Source organism: Chenopodium quinoa, unplaced genomic scaffold, assembly GCF_001683475.1.
Source record: "Chenopodium quinoa cultivar QQ74 unplaced genomic scaffold, ASM168347v1, whole genome shotgun sequence".
Taxonomy (NCBI): Eukaryota; Viridiplantae; Streptophyta; class Magnoliopsida; order Caryophyllales; family Amaranthaceae; genus Chenopodium; species Chenopodium quinoa.
Window position 1 is genome coordinate 210,489 of NW_018742222.1, and position 23,886 is coordinate 234,374.

Sequence of the window (23,886 nt, forward strand, 5' to 3'; positions counted from 1 at the left end):
CACCTTGAAAATATTATGATTTTAAAAATAAACGAGCGAGGCTCCGATACCGCTGTTGGGGTTTAGTGAGTCCGACTCACCGCGGAAACAATCCCAAAAACAAGACCGCACTCGCAATAAATAAAACCATAAACATAATTAAATTAATCACAAGATTAAGATAACCTAATTACCTTTGACGCGTGCTTCACTCCAAAATGAGCTCTTACTTGAAAGCTTCAAGTCCCGCTCACACGGAGACCTCCAACGAAGTCCACCCGCACCAACAAAACCGACTAGGTCCAATGTCTTGGGGTTAGCAAGACCCGACCAAAAAAACCCGAGTAATTATAATGAGTTCAAAGGTTTTCACTAATTGTGATGCCTTTTCCAACTCTTACTCAAGCATCATTCCCAATGCCCATACTTGGGTATTTATAGGAAATGATGGGAGTATCATTTACTCTCCCATCAATGTGGGATAGTATGATTTTTCCATTTTATTTTAAAGCTGCAATAAAATTAATAATCAACTAGTAATAAATCAACAAGTGGCAAGCTCATGTGAGTGGTTAGGTGAGGACCACTTGGAGAAGGGGGGACCAAACTTGCTCCCCACTCCCTCTCCCATAATCGGCCACCTCACTCCACACACACTCAAGGACCACAAGCCACATGGCACCCACCCTTGGGCACCAAGGCAGCCAAGGTGGGCTGCTATGTGCTGCTGTCCGTGGCAGCCACGCCCATCAAGCCCAGCAGGCCCAGCACTCGCATGCGGGCTGCCAGGCGCTGCTTGCTAGCAAGCCCAGCATGCTTGTGCGGGCTGCTGCAGGTCTTGGCCAGTGCTGCTAGGCAGCAAGCAATGGCCTAGCCATACTGCTGCTAGCTGTGGCAAGCTGGCGCGCCTAGCGTGCTAGCTGCTGCAGCTTGTTGCGGCATGGCTTGCTAGCCATTGCGCGCACAAGGCTGCGACTAGCATGCTAGCACGCACTAGGCAGCGCCTAGCCTTGCGATGCTAGAATAGGTGCGCTAGCACGCACCAGCCAGCCTAGGCTCGGCTTGGTGCGCATGCTAGCCACCATGCTAGAACATACGCCCTTAGCACTCGGTTTGCTTGGGCATTCCGATGCTAGGGGTATTTTGGTCTTTTGTTGATTTATTACTATTTCTTGCTCGTCTCGTCTTTCACTATTTTTCGACTCGACTTCCGGCGCTCGATTTCGACGCTCTAAGCTCGAATTTCCGACGTCTAAATAAATATTACTCGGTCGACTCATTAAGTCCTTCAGAATTAATTCGTCGTTTCGGTTTGTTGAATGCTTGTGTGTGACCCGAAGGGTTCAGTCAAGATTAAGCTGTAATATTTATTATTCATTAATATTACTGATCGAAAGCGGCCTCCACCCAGGCATTCCGATCACTTGACCTCACTGAATATATTAGCTTTCTAATAATTCTGAACCCACTAACGGAATAGTACACTTGTTCGAAGCACACCATTCCTTTCATCCATTACTTTCAAAGCAATTTTCCATGCCTCTTTAACTTTTGACGGCTTTTTCAATTTTGCAATTGCATTGTCCTTGCCTTTTAGAAAGTTAGGATGGCTTTTTCATATATTCATTTGCCATTATTGACACATATATCACAATATAAGCTTGCTTTCAAGAGAACCAAATACTCAATCATCCATACCACGAACTCGAACAATAAGGATCAACTGCTTCACAAAAACCAATAATGGAAACGAAAATGAAACAAAAGGCTCAAGAACTAAAGATCTGGCTTCAAAAGAATGGAAAAAGCTCAAATGGTTAGCAAGAAGGCAAATGTAAACCAAAATGAAATAAAAATAAAGAAAAATAACCTAGAAAAGAAAAATTACCACCGAAAAAAAGATGCCTTTGTCCTTCCTAGTTAGTTTGGTCTCGAGTTTGAGAATTATGACTCAAGATTCTAGATTAGGTCTGCAATAGTCAAGGATCCATGCCGCTCATGCAAATATATGTTGAAGGCGTGAAAAATAAGGAACCTCACATGGATGTGTCAAAAACTCACTAAGGGCATCGAATCAACCAAAGGAAGCAACTCCGTCTTACCACAAACCCAACGAAATCCGGCTTCAAGGCCCCTAAAGGTCCACTACCTTAGCATATCCTATCCTAGAGTCAACCGCAAATATTTTCAAAACATGCACACTCTAAACCTAAAGACAAATAGGTAAAAGAGAAATATCATATATTCACTCTAAAGCTAAACTCAACAAGAAACGACAAATAATACCCCCAAACTTAAAATAGGCCATGCCTCATCACTCTAAACCTAAAGACAAATAGGTAAAAGAGAAATATCATATATAAATCACAAAAGAAAGGAGGGTGGGGACCAAGGTAGAATCATCACGCACTATGGTAAGGGGTAGAATGAGAACTCCCCTCACCGATCTCCATCAAATGACTAGAGATTACCATCTCGCTCAGTTCCATGGGAACCTTACCCCTAAACCGACTTTCCTTCCTAAATTATATCAAGCTCAAAATAATGAGACAAATCATCTAAGATCGGCTCACCCGACCTACCCCACCTACCAAAAGTCTCGGGGTCCGAAAAAGGCAAAGGATTAGCCGGATCATACGCATAATCACAACACCCGGGACGCCTATAGTCGTAAGTGCCCGGGGTAGTTCCTATGATAGAACTAGAGTGAATATGGGGGCCCTCCCAATAAGGATAACAAAGTCTAGGATCCACAGTAGGATTAAAAGGCTCCCATTGGGGGACAGGTCCTTGTTGGACCGGAAGGTACACATAGTTGACGTAAGGATATATCTCACCCATAGAAACATGCAAATCATATAATCGATACGTATGGTAATCATAACAAAGGGAAGAAGGTTGCACAGATGGCATGGAGTACAACATGTTAGCAATAGAATCAAGATTGGCATGAATTGTTGACATATCAAAAGTAGAAGGAGTGGGAGAGGGGAGGGAATAGATGTACCTCCTGGTTAAACCGGGGAAAGAGAATGAGCAATCGATGAGCATACATTAGTTGAATGATCTCTTGTACAATTTGTCCTTTGACGGATAGAGGGATGAACATCTCGCATTGGGGGCCTCCAGGGCAAAGAATCTCTCTCCTCGGGACGAGTAGTTGCCTCTTTGCAGGGGATTACAAACCATTCCTTATATCGAGAGACCTTCCAAATAAAAACATCTTCCTTCCTCCTTCGATCAAGAAATTTTTATTCACTAGTGTGGAGATGTTTAAGAAATGCGAGGGGGACTTTTCTCTAGGATCAATAATCTGTGGAAGCTCGTCTACCATAGCCTTGTAATTCTCATTGATGAAAAGCGCTAGTATAGAAATCATCCCACCCAATTGGATGCAATCCCGAAAGGCAAACTCCATCACGGATATCCAAGAATCGGGAGATCAAACGCTACATGAAATCCACCGACTCAATCTCAAAATCATTTTGGTCGGTTATCCAAAACCAACAAAGCTCCTCACGGGAAATAGCTCCCAAGGAGTCCTTGGAGCAAAGAGAGTATGTGAGCATTCGGTTGAAATATCGCGTAGCCGGATGAATCATGGAAGCGGACTTTGAAGTTTGAGGGTTATACTTTCCTTCTTCCGAGATACTTCTCCACCAACGTTGCTAATCATATACATGCTCACTTGCCACTCTACCATGAGCCGGAGAAATACAATGATCCGAATTCTCGACCCAAGGAAACATGAAATATGAACATAGTTGAGCATCCGTCAAAGAGTGATCATTAATGAAGAGTTGGAAAGTCAAAATCTTTGAGTAATTTTCACTCGGTTCAGGAACAACCTCGGAGAAGAAAGGAATTCATAAGTCACCCTAGCATAGGTAGGGGCATTCAAATCCAAGAAGTTCAAAAGATCAAGCCCTTCCGTAAGGAGGCGAACATCCTCGTCAATCCCTAGAAACGTTTTTGTCGTTTTATCATAGAAACACGTTGCCCTAAGCTTTCTCTTTGAAAGACGTTTGAAGCACTCCCAATGAGATTCCTTTGAAAACTCAATGCCATAAGTTTCCTCAACCTTCGGTGGAGGCGGAACAATATACCTCGACTTGCTTGAACTAGCTCTAGCACGCTTCATATGACAAAGTGTGGCCATCTACAAAGTATCAAGACTAAGCACAAGTAGTTGTTTAACAACAAGCACAAAATGGAAATATTTCACAATAGAAGCAAGAAATGGTAACAAATGAACAATGACATTGATAACATCATGAATATTAAGCAAATAAACATGGATTGAAGGCAAACTTGAACATAAGAAACCTAATCATGAGTCAATTTGAAAAATAAATCCCAATCATTGAACAATCAGAGATAAGAAACTAATATAAAGAAAACCCATGAGAGAGAAAATAACCAACAATTATTATTCAAGAATTCAATCAAAGTTCACACATTTATCATGAGGAAACTTCAATTCAACATCCATCAATATCATTCAACATAAATTCCAAGTGAAAAGTACTAACCATAGAATTTCACCATGAAAGCATAAAGGTTCAAGCTTAAATCAAAGAGGAAGATGATGAATAAACAATAAGAAACCATACCTCAATGAAGCCTTGAAATGCTTGAAAAATGCTCAAAATGGAGATGTAAGAACAAATAAATTTCCCAAAAAAAACTCCAAACCTCAACACAAAATTTTAAAATTTTGAAAAAGACCCAATTTTTTTTCTTACTTGAACTTGGGAAAGAAATCTGAAAATTTTGTTTTGAGTAGTAGATTTGAAAAACTTGATTTTGGCAATTGAAATTGATGTTGAAATGATAGCAAAATAAGTGAAGTAGGCTTGGTACAAGAGAGGGTATAGGGTTTTATGAGGGAAAAATGAAAGAAGGGGTGCGTTTGGGGTTATAGGGGCTGCCAACAAGTGTCGCGCTCGCTTCCGATAATGTCGCACCCGTGGGTAAATTCCCACGCCCGCGGAAAGTTCTTGGTCGGATTTTGGCATTTGAGGAGCACAGGTTCCTGCGCCCGCTGGTGATCTTTGTGATGCGCGCGAGTGTAGCTTGGTGTGTGCGCACCCCACACATCTCGAGATGGCACTAAAAAAAGAAATACCCCTTAAAATGCTTTCGTGTTTGCATTCTCACCGTCCCTACCAAATGTCATGATCTAGAACTAAAAAAATTTATAAGAATAACTTCAACGTCCCCTTTCCTCTAAGCATAACCAAACCTCACGAAGTATTGAAGTAGCACCAAAATTGTTGGAAATTTTCTCCGATTCAAATCCCATGGTACCTGAGATGAAAAGAACAAACCAAAATATAAAGAAATAAGAAAAGTTCTCAAAGGAGGAAATAAAGAAAAATATTAGATCAAAGTAAAAAGTTGGAAAACAGGGTTGCCTCCCGAGTAGCGCTTTTAGTTAACGTTGTTAGCTCGACGTCCTCCACCAATTAAGGTGGTTGGCGGAGAAACAATGAGTCCACCAAACCAACAAAAGCATCGTTGAAATACTTCATTAGACGATTGCCTTTGGCTTTGAACGGAGAAAGAAAATCTTTCATTAAAACTTCCATAAAGACATTTGGAAAACCACTCTTGCTCGAATCGGTCTCAGTTTCTTCAATTATCGGTGTTTTCTTTTCAAGTGTTTCCATTGCTTTAATAATTTCTTTGTCATTTTCATTGTTAGTTAAGCAATCCTCGTCATCTTGGGATATAGAAAAGCAAGAGGAGTAAGAGGAAGAAGACATATTATTAAATTCGGAAATCATTACATCGAAGAGAGATATGTCCTTAGGGACTTGATCGCTAACTATTCTAGGGAAAGAGATAGAAGAAGAGGGTGCTACAAATAAAGACTTAGATGACTCTTTAGGAAGAGACTCTGACTCTGACTCGGACCACTCGGACGACTCTTCAAACATTGGTCCTTGCCACGTTGTAATATAGATTTTCCTTCCGCCTGGAGTAGTCACCTTGACAGTCTTACGCCACCCTTGTAGTGATCCTTCTACTGGAGTAATTAGCTTTGAGGGATCAAAGCTTTCGCTTTGTAGGACCGTTTGGATGAGCGAGGAGTTATCCTCTATGTACGTTGGCTCATCTTTTTCTCGCCCAAATAGTAATCCAATGACATTAAAGTCAAAGCATGGGGTGCTTTCTCCTTATGCATAGGAGTTGGGATTTCATCTATAAAATAGCAATCTAGGAAAATTTCGAATCTCGGTTACCTTATGCCATTTACGACAAACGGTTCAGGAAATTTGTAGCATGTATAGTACTCTCCTTCTTTTATGAATTTTCCATTGAGGGTAAGAGGATACTGATTCATTGGGATTGCTTTCATTTAGATGCAAACGTTCCTACGTGCTTTTGACTTTTCCTGGGCTCACTTGAGATCTTCCCTAGTCGGTTTGAAACAAGTCCAAAAGTGTCTAATTTAGGGAGGCTAGGTGATTCCAGCGATTTTGCTATTCCTTTCCTCTTTCCTAGGGTCATCCTAGGAAAATGTCCTTGTTTCTTCAGAATAGCGTTCACTATCATATTGGAGTGAGGGTCGTGGTAGAGAGGGGTCATGGTAGAATAGCGTTCACTATCATATTAAAGCCCCACAAATCTTCATCATATTCATCGTGCTCCACATTAATTATTAGATTTACTATGGACTTAATCCTTATGGGTGAAGCATCGATCGTAATGGGGATTCCTCCAACTATGGCCTTTACCTGTTAGTGGAGAGATGAAGGGACAGCCTTTAGGTCATGAAGCCAAGGGCGTCCCAACAATAAATTGAATGAAGCCTTAATATCTACTACTTGGAATGTAGTAGCGTGTTCTATTGCTCCCACCGTTATATTCATAGTGATCTTGCCAAGAGCTTAACGACGAGTGTTATCGTAAGCTCTTATTCCTTGTGTTGACAGGGTTAGGTCTTCATCCCTTTTGCCTAGCATCCTCACACGCGGACAGACATTAATGGTCGATCCATTGTCTACAAGAGTTATAGGGACGTTCATTCTCTTTCAGACTACTGTGAGGATTAATGCCTTATAATGCTTGTCACCTTTTAGAGGTAAATCCTTGTCGGAAAAGGTGATCAAGTTGATGTTGGGGTTTGGTGAGTCCGACTCACCGCGGAAAAAACCCCGACCCAAGGAACCACTCGTAATTAATAAAATCATAAAGCATAAATAAATACAAGAAAAGGAAGAACGAATCATAACCTTGAACACGACTTTTTACTAAGAGGACCTAACCGCTTGATATCTGTCGTTATAATCCCCAGTTTTGGCAGACGTTTGGCGGATACCAAAGTGGACTAGTACTTAAACAGTAGACCTCCCACTACTCATGGTCAAGGAAAAGAGTTCCGATAGTAATAATGAGAAAAATACTTATGACGATTTTTAAATCTGTTAAAGTATTCTCATAGGTCGATCTAGTATGGTTCTAAACCTATACTTGTGCAAATGATTTATATCCTCATAGCACAAGAAACGGTGCTATAAATCATACTACACACTAATCTCTAATGGTCATTAATCGTCCACAAAAAATATGACCTTGATTAGGGATAATTTTCGATTAAAATATTCAATGTTCACTTAATAGGTGTTTCTTTATCCCAGCCATTGACTTGATACCCTATTTTGAATATTTATTAAAATCGAATGGACACATTATTTAATTCTAAAACACAATTAAATAGTTTTGTGGAATATTTAGAAATATTTTATTCCACTATGAAACTTCACAATGTTTCATCTTATGATAAATGTATTTTCCCAAATGTTTTAAGAGTTGTACTCTTCATAAAAAATTCATAGAAATCACACTCATATTTGATATGCTTGATTTCTGTCATGCAATTATGAATGTTGTCGTTCACTTATTGCATAGGTTTAGTTATAATTACTTTGCAAACCTTAGCATCTTCATTATCCACCATTTCCATAATAAGATGATAAAATTTTGAGAGTGTTAATGGATTACATGTGATTCAGGATTTATTGTCCAAACAATGGCTCCCACTCATTTTCATGATTTGAGACCTTCTACTTGACAACCTACAATCATCAATGTTCAACAACGAACTTTTCCATTCAACATCTATCTTATTATTGCTTTTAAGGCAACAATGTTCTCAACATATGTTTTAGTAGACTCTCCGATGATGCCTTGCATGGATTTCACTCCAAACGACTCACAATGATTTGGAATACTCAAATCACTTACGATCATGGAAATTTATCTTAAATTTCCGCACATTATACACGGATGCATATCCATGTTACCATTCTCAAGCCACGACACTTCGTGCCTCGTGCTTATAAATGGCTTCCTTTCTAAGGATCTAATCCTTGTTAAGGTTTGTTCTTGTAACATCAAAACTCAAGTTGTATTTGTTTCCATGCGTCAAGTACTCATCCAACTACTTATTTAAGTGCTATGGATGTTCTTGACTATAATCTAATGATCTAATACATAGATTAATGTCGACTGGTATTATATACGTACTTCACATTCTCTAAGCAAGTAAGTCGTCTGACAATTCCATATCATAGCTTTACATGATGGATTTAATTCTAGAAAGATTCTCAATTCTATTCCATCCATGTGACATTTAGCTCATTCAGTTACACTGAGTCTTGCCAAAATGTTCGCTATGTGATATGGTTGAAAGTCTCTTACTAGAGTCTTTCTTGGTTGACTTAGTATTTAGCCTAGATTGTACTTAGTTCAAACATTTACTTAGCTTCATACATATATGGGTCGAAAGCCTTTCAAAGTCCTTCATGTTTAACATGGTAAATTCCTTTACTCATTTAAACATTTAATTAAGTCTATACCATAGAACTTAATTCCCAACATGTACTAAGTATCGTCTTTAGCTTGGTCCATTGTCGAAAATACTTTCAAATCTAAGCATTTAGCATTTGATAGTTGTTTCACAATAGAGTTCGTAAACTTCTCGTTGGACCTTTACTTTTGCTCCCACTAAACTTCTTGTTCATCAGAATTTCTATGTTTCTACATAAGTCAATCCTCTTATTAACTTTATGAGAAAACAAGTTCCAATTCCTTCATGCAATGCTTCCTTTAATCCCATGACGGATTCCATGTGCTTGCTTTCAAATCTAGCATTATTTAGATTTTCAAAACCCTTAGACTATTCCATAGTCACTTCCAAGATCCTATTTTGGGAAGGCAGTTTTAATATCTATTTTGCCATATTTCATATGTGCAATTTTGCTAGATCAATCATGAAAAGACTTAAGCATTCCGATTGGTGAATAGGTTTTTTTTTAAAATCAACTCCTTGAAATTAATTATATCCTTTTCAACCAATCTAGCTATGTATGCATATACATTTCCACATTTGTTAGTTTTCTCCTTGAAAACTTATTTGCAATTGATGGATCTTTCATCCTTCATGCAAATTAATCAAGTTTCGAACATGATTTTCAAACATGGAGTCTATTTCGGATTTTCATGGCCTCTAACCATCATTCGGAATTTGGATTTGTCGTAGCTATCTTACAAGACATTATTCCTTTGCTTGTAAGTATTAGGTTTATTTCTAACTTAATAGAAAATTTATAGGATTCAATCCAAGCCTTTGGTGAATTCTATACCTATACGGGGTAATTGCATCAAACACTGAGTTTTAAGGAGCTTTCAAAGCCCTTTTATCATGTTGATCTTACTCCAACATTTTTAATGTTTTGTGAGTAATGAATACTCTTTTAAGGCACTTGTAAAGTCTTTTTGAGTATTCTTGATCAAGCATTCTCATGAAGTCCTTTAAGGTCTTCCGAGATTCTCAGTTCTAGTTTGTTGCTATGCTCGATGGTCATCGGGTTCATTTTCCTCCCACTTGTCGTTTTGGAAACGTGTTACGTTCCAGAAAGACACCACTTAGAGCAACAAACATTATGTTCTCAATTAGGATGTGGAGGTAATTCTCGTAGTCTCACTTGAATGCTTATAAAGAGACATGTAAATTGTCTTTGGGTAAAAGTTCGTTGTGAAACAAATAGTTAGCTCCCACTTGAGCTAACTTTAGTCTTTATTGAGCCATTCAGTTCCCACTGAGCCACCTAGCTCCCACTGAGCCACTTAGCTCCCACTAAGCTAGTGAACTCCCACTGAGACTAAGAGCCTTAGACATATACTTGAAAAGACTTTTAGAAGTTATTTCTATCCATAACTGAATATGGCTTCCTTTCTTAGCTTCGACATATTGTTTAGTGTAACATTAGTCATTTGTGCAAATCTTTAAGAACTTTATAGGAAGGGTTGTGAACCATCATCGTTTAAGTCATTTTCCAATGACATCGAGGTCTCCGTGAGGACACACTATGTTCTTTGTGGAGTTCTTTATGAAAATTTCCGTTCATAACTTTGAGATGGTCACGCTTGGCTCAAGCAAACATTGCTCGATCTAATCTAGAAGTTTTGATATCTTGCCAAGTCGATTCTGTACTTCACTGGACTCTTGAGCTACTCAGGTCAAGTTTGTTCACATTTGATGAACATAGCCATATCCTTTCAAATTCTTTTTGAAACGTTGAAGTAATTGATTCCTCTTTAGCCTTCGGAGTCAATTGTCTATACTGAGAACAATAGCTCTCTGCTTTGTCGGTTTCAACAACTAAGACTTGCTTGTCTTAGAATGATTCCAAATCAAGCAACTATCAAGAGCCTATCTAATAGAATCTTGAGTACATTCTTGTCGATATGACATTGCTAAAGATTTTTGGAACGCAAATCAAGCCCATGACTTGAACTTAGTGAGTTAATCATATTAGGGAAATGTTTGTTTATAATCAAGCATTCTTGACTCAACGCTTGGATAACCATTCCATTCAAATAAATCTCGCAACTATTGCTCATTACTTTGAATGTGAGTCTTTCTATGTGTAAACGGATCAATTGCTGATTATGGAACATAATAACCATTATTTTTTCTAGCCTTTGCTTAAAAGGTCTTTAAACAAAACATACGACCTTACAACTGATGTAGCTCTTCTTGCTTCATTCTATGCTTGTAAGTCGATAACTTAGCTTAACTTCAATAGTTTGAGGTCACTATCATAGTGGAACACTCAAGCAGTATCCGATACTTGTGAAGATATTGAATTGCTAAGTTAACTACAATAACATGAACTCATGAGTTGAAATGGAATCTAAATCCTTTTCTTTGTTCCCTCTTTCCTATATTTCTTATCATACAATATCTCATAATCTTACTTTAAGAATTATTTCTTTAAGTACCTTGACTCTTATGCTTTGTTAGGCATAATCAAGCACCTAGTGCGCCGTAAAACAAAGTTCAATCTTTTCCATTTATCATTACTCGAATTACTACATCAATAAGTCCTACTCAATAATGTATGATGCGAAAAGATACGTTGGTTGTCAAACATTGACAATCTTGAGTTTTCAACTCAATACCTCATGTTTTATCAAAACTACCTAGTATTTTGAATACATGATGTCCAACCGTCCTTTCGGACTTAGTTATAAAAGTCGTTTATGAGAATTGTATATTAGAAATGCTTTTCTTGTCTTTGAGAACTATTCTCAAGGATTTCCTTTACCAATCATGGAAAGAATATTATTTCATTTAGAATACTATAAATATAAGTGCAAAGTATAACCATTTATCAAGAACATAATAAGTTTGAAATTTAATAGCATTCATGCAAACTTCAATGTTTTTAAATGTCTTATTTACGCATAAAAATTATCCCTATTTGGCGAAAATAAGACGATTCCAAGATCCGAAGAAACAAAGAGTGGTTAAGCATGATTTGGCTTGTCTTAACACTCAATCTTCTAAGGTAAGCATTGTCTTGCTAATGGCTCTAAGCCACTCTTGGTTAGATAATCGTCTCATCTAATGCATCTTTGACGATGTATCACTTTTGCCACGGTATGTGAGGACTCCTCACTCATACCAATGAGTTCAACCAAAACCAACGTGCACACCCGGTGTGCCTTATGAGCCTTGGAGTAGAGATGGCACCTCGCTCTGGCGTAGCCTACCATCACCCTCGTTCGGTTGGTATGTGTTGTTTTGGAAAGGCAAATTTGACTCAATGTTATTAGGGACCTAGGATTTCTATGTTGGTTGATTTAAGTGAACTTAACTAATCATCGCAACATAAAGAAAACCTAAACATGCATCTAACGAATAATTCACATGTAATAAGCATAAAATATAAAGCAAAATAATAGATGCATATTGGCAACTAGCATGACCCCTTGAATTCTTCAAGTGTCTTCAAAAGGTCTTCATTTGCAATTCAAGGCTTGGTCTTTCAAGATATGCCGTCTTCAAGACTTAACCAAACTATGAAAATACTAGTGTCTACGACAAAGAATAATCTAAATATTAAGGTACAAAAATACTTAACGGTGCGTAGACCGTTTATTTAGATTTACAAAAATACATAACGGCACGTAGTCCGTATTTTCTATCCTAATCGGGACCCACTAGTTGCCATTTCATGAAACTTGTGAGAGAGAATATATATTCCATTCATCCATTCACTATTTGTGAATGGCCCATGCAATTTACAATATCAAACAAGTAAAAACATTTAAACAACGCGCGCACTAGTAACTAATCTAGGAGGTTAATCCGATTAACACGCCTAATTAAACTAGTCAAAATTGTTTAACAGATTATGTAATTGACGTCATTAATAATTGAAGCTCCCACTAAATTTCGCATTTCCCTTAATTAATCCAATTAATTAAGTCGGTAGCACCCAAACTTGTCAATATAAAATTTTGTCAATGCCACTCAAAACCGAGGCCTAGCCTCCCAAAATTTTAATTAAAATAAACAAAATTAATTAAAATAAATAAAACGGCAAAGTAAGAAAATATTAAGCCAACCGCATTTCAAGTGGCTTTCGCTTTATGCGTTTTGCCAAAGAATCTCGAATAATTGCGGCTCGTGCAAACCAAGCACACTACGGCCATTTGCCTCACCGCACCAAGCACATACACACACAAAAGCTCCGCACACACGGCCTGCGGCAAGCAGCCTTGAGCAGCTGCCACTGCCGCATGCACGCGCATGCACAACCATGGCTGCTGCTGTGTGGCTGCTGTGGTCTTGTGCTGCTGCCGCGCATATGGCCGCACGCAAGGCGGGGCAGCCACCTTGGAAGCCACATGCGGGCTGCTATGCAGCCCGGCTAGCCTAGTGTGATTCTTTGCCTCGTTTTGCGTGTCATGGCATCGGGATTTGATCCCATTTCGCGAGACATAATAAATTAATTCTAAATTAATTTTAGAACTAACTTAATGAGCAAAAATGAAAAAATTTTAAACAAGTCCAACTTAATAAAATTTCAAAGTGCAAATAACTAAAATAATTCCAAGAACCATTCTTAATTAAATTGGTTTAGATTGGTGCAATAACAAAGTTGAGGCAATTTCTCACTTCTAATTTAATTAATTTAAATTAAACTTGAGAATTTGACAAAGTAAGGGGAAGTTGGAAAAATATGAACTTTAATGTTCAAATGAAAATTCCAACATCTAAATTTTATGAATCCTTGAAAATTATATCTTCCAACATGAAGATAACCAAATTTCTATCACAAAAATTCAAACTTTATGTTTCCAATCAACTCAAAATGATTGAAACCACAAAGTTAAACACAAAATAACATGGAATTTAGTGGTTTTTAAAGTTTCAATCACTTATCACAAATAAAGATTGAATATTTAACACTTAGGAAGCCTCAAAACAAAAATTTTCATACTAAAAAGCAATTAGTTTGCAATTATGTGAAAATAAATCAACCTTTAAGCATCAAATACTACCAAGTAAGTGTGCTTTAAGGGGACTAAAAATTGCAGCAAATAATGCAAATAATCAACCACATAATCAACAAGTTATGCCATTAATTTCAAGATTTGAAAAGACTTCAAATTTTTCATCAAAAACAAAAAATCCCTCGAAAAAGGCATTTCTGGTCGGAATTTGGCTAAAATCACAGGCCGAAAGGGGTAAAAACCTTTCCAAAACACATTTTCCACCCAAAATTCACTATTTTTGGGCGAAAATCTGGGTTCTGGGCCAAATTCAACATTTAACGGGATTAAAATAAATAAAACCGAGCTACTAATCTAATTAGAAACTTAAACCAGAAAAATAAGCCAAAATAAACCTTGAAAAACATGATTATAAAAATAAACGAGCGGGGCTCCGATACCGCTGTTGGGGTTTGGTGAGTCTGACTCACCGCGGAAACAATCCCGACCCAAGGAACCACTCGTAATTAATAAAATCATAAAGCATAAATAAATACAAGAAAAGGAAGAACGAATCATACCCTTGAAGCGAGTTTCGCCCTCTCAAAACGGGCTCTTACTTGAAAGCCTTGAGCACCGCTAATGTCGTGCCTCCAACGGTATCCACTCACAAAGGACGAACATGACTTTTTAGGTCCGCTACCTTGGAGTTAGCAAGGTCCGACCAAAACCCAAGTGTTAATGGAGTTTAGGAGTTTTTCCCAAAATATGGAATGCTCTTTCTAACTCCCACTCAAGCGAAGAATTCTCAAGCCATGCCATGACTATTTATAAGGAAGTATGCTTTGTGAATTCCACTCATCTTTCAATGTGGGACTTTTCACAACTAGGATCCCACATGGAAAGATTGGTGAATTCAACCCTTAGTTAAATAAACCAAGGAACAAGTAACAAGTGTCACATGGTTAGGAGTGGACCACTTTCTCACTTGGTCCCCAAGGCATTTCACATGCAATGTGAACTAACCATGTGTCACCCAACCTTAAACCCCAAGTTAGGTTCGGTTGGGCCATTTTATTTTGGCCCGTGACCATGACCCTTCACCCCGGGTCCACGACCCCTTGCCACTTGTGATGCCACCGTGGCGCACCGCCACCATGGCGCGCTGCCACGTGGCATGCTGCCTACGTGGCACACTACCACGTGGCACGCTGCCACTAGGTGGCTGCCAATGTGGCGGCTGCCAACGTGGCTGCCATGTGTGCTGCCACGTGTGCTACCAAGTGGCGTTTTGCCATGTGTGGTGCCATGTGGCACGCTCCTATTGGACACACTTTCCTTGTTACTTGAAGCATTTTCCCGTCTCGTCAAATCCTAAATTTTGGCTCGACATTTGAGATTCTCTAACGCTCGGTTTCAATGCTCTAAGCTCGAATTTCCGACGTCTAAATATTTAATACTCGGGCGACGAATTAATTTCTTCCGAATTAATTTGTCGAGTCGGTTCGTATATTTTTCTTGGGTGTGACCCAAAGGGTTCAGTCAAGATTAAGCTGTAATATTAATTATATTAATATTACTGATCGGAAGCGGCCTCCACCCAAGTATTCTGATCACTTGACCTTACTGAATGTATTAGCTTTCTAATAATTCTGAACCCGCTACCAAAATAATACACTTGTTCGAAGGACACCATTCCTTTCAGTTGATAGGACTAGGGAGATCACTCGTAAGGAAGTTGGCCAACCCCTCAGGAGTGGTGTCAGAATCTATCTCTATCTTATCTAAGGCATTCATTACTGCCAACCTATGTTCTCGAGATGTTGCTAGAAGCTTCCATACATTCATTTCAACTTTGGTTTTCTTGAACTGTTTGACAATATCATTGTCTTCTATGGGAACTTGCTGCGTAGTTGGTATATGTTGTGTCAAATAGGAGGTTGAATTCTCCCAGATCTTGTGAGGACGTCTATTGATGAATCTTCTTCAACCCAGAAGTCATCCATGGCATATGACACCGAAGGTGGAGGTTCTACTGTGTGTTTTAAGTAAACGTCTTCTTCATCACTATCCCAAACTCCATTAATACTTATGTCTTCTTCTTGTATAATTCGGACTAGCCTTTTGCCATCAATCATTTTCTGAATTAAATACTTAAATTTGAAACAGTTTTCAATAGTGTGACCCCCTGATAGATGGTATTGACATTAGAATCTATCTGTCCTTTATAATGATTCAAATGGTCTCGATTCGAGAGGTTTGACCTCGCCACTCTCGGAGAGTAAATTGAACGTTTGAGCATATGGAATCCCAATTGGAGTATAGAGTCTATTACTCTTCTTGAGTTTAACAATTACTTGCAGAGAAAAGGGTTTCTTCGTTTTCTCGCTAGCTAGAGGCAATGGGATCTTGTTTGCTTCCATGAGATCTTGAATGAGGTTTTGAAACCTGTAGCATTCATTCGTGGTATGACTGTTCCCTTGATGGTACTTGCAATAGGAATCGGGATCCCATCTTGAAGATCGCTTTTCTGGTGTTGGATCCTTGGTAGGGCCAATAGGTTTGATTAATCCTTGATCATAGAGACGATCACAAGTAGCATCATACGTCATTCCCATGGGTGTGAACTCTCTCCTGGGTTTATTTATCGTGGGTGGAACCTTGTCACACTTTTTCTGAATCTCCTCTAATTGTTTCTTCGCGACTTCAAGAGCTTTACATAACAATTTTGATCCCTCTAACATTGATAATGTAAGCAACCGTACATCCTCTTTACTTGCTAATTCTGGAAATTCATCCATGGCATCGAAAAAGATTTCCTCCTCTTTTTCAATAGCATGGATTTCCTCGATAGGCTTGATGAGAGATGAGGGATTTCCTCGATAAGCTTGATGAGAGATGAGTGAGCGAGAGGTGCATTATCAACGCTCGGTATCTTACAGGCCAAAGGCAATGGCAGTTTGTTGTTGTCGATTAAATCTTGGATAGCTTCCTTAAGCTTCCAACAATTTTTTGTAAGATGGCCCCTACCTTGGTGATACTTGCAATGTGCATTGGGGTTCCAATTCGCAGTCCACTTCTCAACCGGTGGGTCCCCAAATGATCCAATAGGAGTTATAAGACCTTTTGCATTGAATCGGTCAAATGCGGTGTCATAAATCATACCTATAGGAGTAAAATTCCTCCTAAATGGTTTCTTTTGTCCTTGATTATTCATAGCAAGGACTTCACTTAAGTTAAAGGTACTAAAATTGTTTGAGTGGGTGGTTTTGGAAGAAGAAGGATTTTCGTTCTTCTTGCCTTTCCAGCCACTGTTCGAGTTACTGTTAGCAGCTTTTAGCTTAGCCAAGTCGTCTTCAATATTGATTCCAATGTCATAGACGACCTTGAAGGTATGGAGATTATTCTGGTATTTGAGATGCTTGGAGTAATTCTTTTGAAGGTTCTTGATTAATAACCTCACATATTCTTTTTCGCTTGGTACCTCAATCATCTTAGTAGAGGTTTCTCTCCATTTGTTGAAGAAAGAGGTAAAACCTTCATTCTCCTTCTTCTTGAGGATTTCAAGTTACCTATCGTCAGTCTCAACTTTGAATGTTGCACTTGTATCTATCAATGAAAGCGTTTACTATAGACTCCCAAGTAGAGGTTCTTTCTTTCTCAAGAGAAAAGAACCATTGTTGGTAAACGGTTTCGAGAGATAGGGAGAACAAAGAGGGAAACACCTTCTTGTCAATACCCTTAATACTCATTATTGTCGAAGGCTCTTAAAAGAAAATAAGGGTATTCAGTCGCTTTGAATTTCAGGATGTCGTTGGCATTGAACTTCTACGGAATAAAATCCTTGTCCACCGAGACCCCTTGTGAGCTAATTCCTTGAAACTTATAGTCACTAGACACTTTGCTCAGACTCTCTTGCATGAGGTCCATCTGTTTTTTTTTTTACTAGATCATCGATTTTGAGGGTTAAAACCTTTAAAGCCTCAGTCACGGTTATCAATTGGTTCCTGAGCTCATTAACTTCTTATTGAGTTGCCATTACTGTATTAGCTTTCCTTTTACGAGCAATCGGTTTGTCAAAAAGTTGGACTTGAATAAAAAGGTTGTCTTTGATCAAACGTCCTCCCTTTCTTGACCAAGCGTTGGAAATTAAACCATTTTTGTTTTAATGACTTGACTCAAATTGACTTTGACTTCACGGTTTTGAAAAAGAAAAAAAAAGAAAAACAGGGTGTATATTTTTGGCAAAAAAAAGGTATATATTTTTGGGAGTTATAGGGTTCAAACAAGTGGTTTAATTGGAGGATTAATATCCGACTAACCCCCCTAAAAAAATGACTACGCGCATACAATACTCCCTTAGAAGTGTACATTAGTGTGTGCTTTATATGGTGAGTGTAAGTGACATGCTTTAACTCTTGTGTAAGACCACGGGACTTAGTGCTTAGACTCAATTAATGACTTGACAAGGTAAAAATTAACTGAATCGACTAGAAAACTGTTCAATTAGACATAAGGTGATGACTCGAGCAACAAACCGAACTGTCGCCAAAATGACAGGATTGCAGCCTCTCTTTGCAGTGTAGCGCCAGACAATAGGACTGTCGCTAGGCGCTACGCTCCACAAAGTGGTGATGCAGTTTAAATATTGGCGCCATTGTTGGAACGTCGATCTGGAACTGCTTTCGGTAATATTACTCTACAGGGTATGCCTAAAGTCGTAGTAAGTCAACTTTGATTAAATTATTAGACTTTAATTACTCGAATTAATTAATTAGACAAAGTTCTTTTAGTCATAAATCAGTTTATTTAATCTTCACACAAGTCAAGCAAACGGTTAGAAAAAACACATAGAGGATGCACAACCAATAATGCACAATTAGTCAAGTAGGCACAACATGATGCAATGAGTTTGCAACCTAACCATGGCTCTAGTTCTCTAAAGTTCGGGATATGGGTTAGTCAATAGAGGGTCCATGGTTAATTGTCCAGACTCACCGCGTGGAAGCCTAACCGTAAAGGGTTGGTGCGAGTGGAAGGGACACCGCGAGTTTAAAAAACTCGCTTCCATGGTTTGGTGAATTCAACATTCTCGGATGTATCCTTTGTTGCTCAGAGCGTTCAATCCAGGTCTTCCTCCTCTCTTCGGATCTGACCTTCTCACCCCAACAGCTCTATCTGCCTTTCTGCGGCTTTGTTAATCTATGCTCGGCTGGTCAGCCCTAGTTGTGTTTTCTGCCCGAGTGACCTCTACTCGCTTAACTAGGTCGCCTGGCGCCTTCCTGCTCAGCATTGCTATGTCAATTTCATTTGCCTTGATGAACTCATGCGCTTAACCTTGCGCTTCAGCTAGCGTTCCGAGGCTCTTACGCCCCATATACGCTATGAATGATGATCCTAGTACTAAACCACTCTGCATTGTCAACAGCGCTACCTCCTTGCTCATATTCGGGATGGTTGTTGCCTCCTTGTTATATCTGGTGATAAACTCCTTCAGGGGCTCAACCTTCCCCTGAACTAGTTACATCAGCTCAGTTGTCATCTTAGTTCGATCTACCAAGGTTATAAAATGCTCCATGAACATCCTTTTCATCTTATTATATGAGTATACAGAACCTTTTGGAATGTCTCCAGGCCACTCCGCAGCCAACCCCTCCAGGGTTGGTGGGAATACTTTGCACCAAACTGAATCTGTCACGGTGTAGAGCACCATGTGATTCTCAAAAGCTGATATAAGGCTCTTAGGCATTATGGTTCCGTTGTACCTTCAGCTCGGCATATTTATCTTCTCCATCAATTCCTCTAGAATCTCTCAACAAAATGGGGAATCATATGGAATAACCTGGATTCGTGCTTGCTTCTCCCTATCCGGGCTGGGTCCCTACTTAGAGGTTGTTGACCTGCTGCGGGGGACTCGCCTCTCCGGGATGACCCTAGCCTGAGCTATTTCCTCCACGGTCCATTCTCGGTTCAGATTGCGAGCTTCCAACTCCAGTACTTTCTTCCTTAGCTGGACGAGCTTTTTCTACTCGGGGGTGAGGGTCGTGGGTGTTGAATTCTTTACCGTCGGTTCTGCAGCTTCTACTGCTGGTGACGAGCTCGCTCCTTTACCAAAGTTGGCAAGGACTGATGTCATCACTGCCAACTGCTCTTTACTGCACTTAGAGAGGTTCTGCAGGATGGTTGGCATGTTTACGTGCTGTAGTTTTTGGGTTATGGGTGGTGAAACAATGGGTTCATTGTTCGCGCCTGTCAACGACATACATATTTGAAAATGGAACTAGATCTTATCGGATCGACTGGTTTCGACGCTGCTTTAGCTGCAACTGACGTCGATTAATTGGGATAGGATTTTTGTGAGATGGCGTGTTTGGGTTTTTCGACAAATCCTTTGGGATCGACAGTTGCTGGTGGTCTTTTTTGTGGTGTTTGGTTGGTGTAATTGGCTTTAACTACGGGTGTTTGTATAGCTTCCTCCCCGACCATGGTGGTTTGTCAACTATACCCTAACTCAATTCGTGAACCTCAGGTCAGATGATCCTTCCCCTCCTTTTAGCGCCAATTGTTCCAGGTGTGGATCCAAGGGTTCTGCTTGGTGGGCTGGGTCCCGTCGACAACCTACACAAGGCAACATACGTAAACTGCCCTCGGGGGTGGCTCGAGGAACCCCCTCTGATGCTTACGTTATAGAGTGTTTAGAGAGAGAAAGTGTACTTAGAGTGATGTAGAGAGTGTAATAACTTGTGTGTCTTACTTCCTTTCCGTTGTACTTTGCCCTCTATTTATATGTGTACGATCTCCTTCAAGGAGAGTTCAGCATGGTCAGCTTTGCGAGCTGACTCCTTCGGGCTGGTGATCCCTTCATAGTTGGTCTCTCGGCAATGAGTGCGCACCTCGAGGAGCTGGGCAATATTTTAGCGGGAGCTATCCTATATACAAACTATTACCGCATAGACTTTTAAGTTCTAACAACAAAAAGAAAGCTAAGAGTGGAAAAATTTATGCAGGCATGTCATCAAAGAACTCCTACATTTATATATGATGTCCAATAATTGAAAATATAATTTTAAAAAAAAGAGTTCCACACAAATAAGAGTTGTATGGGGAGGGTTGAAAGGAAGGACTACTATCAGCAAACAAACACATATGTGACCAGTTCACCAAATATATATTTCATCTGTCCCAATTTGTTCACTCCATTTTCCATGGATGCCCCTTAAAGATTACTACATACCTCCTTGCTTCTTAGCTTCAGCAATTACATGAAGGGCTAAAGTAGTCTTCCCAGATGCCTCTGGTCCAAAAACCTCAACAACACACCCCTGGAAAATCCTAAACATGTGTCATAAAGCATAAATATTTGGAACAGTTGTAGACAGTTCTTGAAGCTGTTGTATGTAGGTCAAACCTATATAATTGGCAACAGACTGTAGAAAGTTCTTGAAGCTGTTGTATGCAGGTCAAACTCTGCATAATTGCAAGTAGTGAATACATAGAGTTGATTCCAAGAGTTAAATTATACATTTATATGTAGAAAATAAATAAATGATCATGAAGTCATTTCTGAACATTTTTCCTAAAAATCATCATATAAGTTGAAAAAGAATAAGAAGACACTAATATACTATGAAACCAGGGGAAAATAGAGGAAATCATAGGGATAATATTTCCATTGGAAAAAAATCATTTCAAAGTCAAGGCACGGTTCAGAAGAAGACATGTACACCAAGAAGTTTTGGAGAAATAATTAGATGTATGAACTCAATCAATATCACGACGACAAAATCATAGAAAAAGGAGATAAGAATCCCACATAAAACACTATAGAGATTCTCCAGCAATTGTGAGTATTACACAATTCATTTGATGTGGCGACTCTACTTAAATATCTAAGTCCATTAAGCAAGAGTCATAGATCCCAGATCATCATATAGAATTACAACTTCATAGGACAACTCACGAAAGTTTCATCCTTGACATTTCAAAAGCCTTACAAAATTCAAACTTATTCGTACACTATTGAATTTTATAGTGAGCTTTGCCACTACTCATCTTAACACCAGCAAACATACAATGGTGGCATTGCAGAATTCCACTACTCAAATTTTGGGACAATTTTTGAATCACATTGAGACTTTATTATTCGTTTAGACATACAAAGAATAATCAAACCATATAAATAATCAGTGCCAAAGATAACTGCTAGCCTAAAACTAATACATTAGCGCTCCCCAGCTTGCCCAGCTCAAAAAAAAAAGAGAAACAACAAGTATCAACAACAAAGAGATACTAAAATCAAGATTAACCAACATAGAAAGCGATTCTTGAATGGCTTTCAGGTGAAGAGACCAGCTTTCAAACAAGTTGCACAAAAGCAGGGGTTGACACCAGAATATCTGCAGGGCCGGACAGCGCTTGCTTCTTATAGTATTTACAAACAAACAACATCAATCATTAATAACATGCTCAAATTACAGGAGAAACAAACAACTTAAAAAAATAGCTTATAAATGACGATTAACCATCTCAATAGTTGACATGGTGCTAGTAAGCTGAGCAACTTTTAACTGAGCTCTACATAATTCTATAATAGACGTCACTTCAGAATAAACCTGTATAAATTTTAATCACAAATCAAAAATCGTAAATCCCCAAACTAAACAATTGATAACAAAATTTTAATTCTACACTAATTAGCCTTAAAGAAACACTAGTTATCAGATTAAAACACCAAATAATGCAAAAAGAAATAACCTTTCATAGAAAATCAATAAACAATACCCAAATTCTCACTTTAACAAACGGATTAACAGAAATTATATACCAAGAACCCATAAATTACCACTAAAAATGAACAAATTGGGGATAAATTGATTGATTTTGGTAAAGAACTCGAAGAACCCTAGAATTAATCAACATTCCATATTAGGTTTCCTACTTCTCTCAATAAACAAAAAAAATTACAAAAAAATTCGCCAATTAGGTATTAATCGACAAAGATGAAATAAATTCAAAACTAATTGCATGTATTACTCGTTTCAATTAAAAAATATATTTTTAAGATTTATTATTCGTTTAGACATGCAAAGGATAATCGAACCATATAAATGCCTAAAATGAATCAAATACAAATTGCATGTAGAAAAAATAAAGCAAATTAGAATTCACAAGAACAAATTCAAGAATTTAAACAATTAGATATCTAGAAATCAATTCAAGAAGAGGAAAAAACAATTCAAGGACTTCTTACCTCACGATCTAAAATGGTTGAAATTTTCGGCAAATATATCCCAAATTATCTAACAATTGTTCTTCATTGGTTAGGTTTAGAGATCTTCACTTGTTGTTAAGGGGAAGATTAATGGAGGAGAGGAGAGAGGGCCTGAGTTTGAAATGAGAGAAAGAGGTGAATGACGGGGAGGAAAGGAGAGGAGAGAGAGAGAAGGAGTGAGGGACTGATGAGAGAGAAAGAGGTGAATACGAAGTATACGTAACGGGTACTAATTTGTCTGTTACAAATACATACACATTCGTAATGGACATTATTTTTCCCACTACAAAAAAATAATTATTTGTAACGGACACTATTTTGCCTGTTACAAATATCATAATTGTAATGGACAAAGCTTTGCCCGTTACAAATAGCCTGTTACGAATGAGATTTTTTCCACTAGTGATAAAATTTAATAAAATCAAAGTCCAAATTAATCCAAATCAACAAAACATAAAATTCAAAGCAAAAGAAACACGTGTTGCTTCCTAGAAATGCTTCTTTATGAGGTGATTAGCTTGACCATGAGGAAGCATCATTAATGGTGAGGCTTAGGATCCAAAGGATCAAGCCTAAAACATTCGATCAAACCAACATCTTCAAAAATAGTGCTTCAATGGATGACCATTAACCATGAACTTATGATTGCCCACCTCAAACTCAAAAGAACCATATGGTGTATTATTTTAAATCACAAAACGCCCCAACCATTTGGACTTGAGCTTTTCGAGAAAATAATGAAGCCTTGAATTGAATAACAACACCTTATCTCCAACCTTAAAACTCTTGTTCCTGATATGTTGGTCATGTCCCTTCTTGGTTTTCTCCGTATATAGCCT

The 23,886-nt window shown here is 38.6% G+C and overlaps 1 long non-coding RNA gene across 3 annotated transcripts; it reads right to left on the reverse strand.

The window, feature by feature from the left end:
* Positions 1-1,953: 1,953 nt before the first annotated feature.
* Positions 1,954-23,378, reverse strand: LOC110734470. Of its 3 annotated transcripts, XR_002513813.1 has the most exons (5): positions 23,027-23,378; positions 22,087-22,388; positions 21,185-21,243; positions 21,011-21,098; positions 1,954-5,289 (listed from the first exon to the last, which is right to left on the reverse strand). It is a non-coding gene; the product is annotated as an uncharacterized LOC110734470 (long non-coding RNA). The 3 variants fall into 3 exon arrangements; XR_002513814.1 differs by lacking the exon at positions 1,954-5,289 and having other exon boundaries at positions 20,926-21,108; positions 23,027-23,377; XR_002513810.1 differs by lacking the exon at positions 1,954-5,289 and having other exon boundaries at positions 20,926-21,098; positions 23,027-23,375.
* Between the last annotated feature and the right edge of the window lie 508 nt (positions 23,379-23,886).